Raw genomic sequence first — 1,509 nt, forward strand, 5'->3', positions numbered from 1 at the left:
CAATTGAAACTGCTGACGGTCACGCAAGTAGCCATGTCAGCGAACACATTTTTAGATTAGCCAACTATCTAAACTATGGCCAAATCCCGAATGGTCAGGTGCCCTGATCTCCAGGGGGGCCCCATTGATGTTGTTAGTCATTCTCACTCAGATATCATTAACATGACATAAGTCATTATAAAATGTGTAGAACTGCAGGAAATTAGCTTTAAAACTGCAACAAATGATCTACACCCCATCACAATATGTGTAGTTGCACGAACTTAACTTTATAACTAAAACATTTCCTTCTATAGCCCCCCCCCCCCCCCCCAACCAAATCTCGCTTAGCCCCCAAAAGCTGCACATCAGTCTACACTTGACTCGTTTTTGAAGCTCCATAATTCATGATCATAAGCAAATGAAACGTAAGAGAGGGATGATGCCCAAAGCTTGGCGCTTACAGGGTCCTTTTGTTTGACTTCTCTTTCTCCATGCCGTCTCATCTCATAAATATCAAATAGCTGAGGGGAAAAACGGGAGATCCCCCCCCCCCCTCCCCTTTGTACTACAGCAATAGAGGCACGGTACTATTCTAAAGATAAATGCAGAAAAATACCAAAAGCATGACGTTGCCAAGCCCAATGTATCCCGTATTACGCACATCTTTTTAAATCAACCAAACGACTGTCTCCCGACGTGTATTATGAATAATTAAAGAACGACTAGGCCTATATATTTAACGTTGAATATGATTCTGTTTCTACATTGCTTGCTCATTGGGCTGGGTTTCCGTTCTGCTGATGTAAAAATGGTTTTATACGATACATTTGATTGATTGATTTAATAATTAACACTCATTTGTATTAATATGTGGTAATTTTTATACTTCCCATTTATCATCGTTTTTATTTATAATTTATATTTATTTGTGTGCATAAGTGTTAATGAATTCCATTTCCATTTTTATTTTATTAATGGTTGCGTTGCACAGCAATTAACCCTCCAAATACTGATTCATTGTATGGTGATGATCGCCTCCTGCTCTTTAACAGTGTTGAAGAACCTGCTAAATGTGCGAAGACTTTTAGAGTAACAACGCTGTAAATCATCACTTGGGCTCCCGAGTGGCGCAGCGGTCTAAGGCACTGCATCTCAGTGGTTCGAATCCAGGCTGTATCACATCTGGCCGTGATTGGGAGTCCCATAGGGCAGCGCACAATTGGCCCAGCGTCGTCCAGGTTTGGCCGGGGTAGGGCGGTCATTGTTAATAATAATTGCCTAGTTAAATAAAGGTTAAATAGAAAATAAACATCACAGGTCCATTGCCATAAAACATCTATTGTCCCAAGCGCCAACAATACGAATCACTGAAAACTCTTCAGAACAGCTCATTTTCAGCGCTATTAATGCATCAATTTGGTTCTTCCCCATGGTAAATCAATATTTACTAAACATTTAGGGTCCAATCATTATTTTAATTACCTATTTGGTAACATTATTCTCTTGCGCTTTTTTTTCCAGGTGCGG

The sequence above is a fragment of the Oncorhynchus clarkii genome, chromosome 7 (genome assembly GCF_045791955.1).
Source record: "Oncorhynchus clarkii lewisi isolate Uvic-CL-2024 chromosome 7, UVic_Ocla_1.0, whole genome shotgun sequence".
In the NCBI taxonomy this organism is placed as follows: domain Eukaryota; kingdom Metazoa; phylum Chordata; class Actinopteri; order Salmoniformes; family Salmonidae; genus Oncorhynchus; species Oncorhynchus clarkii.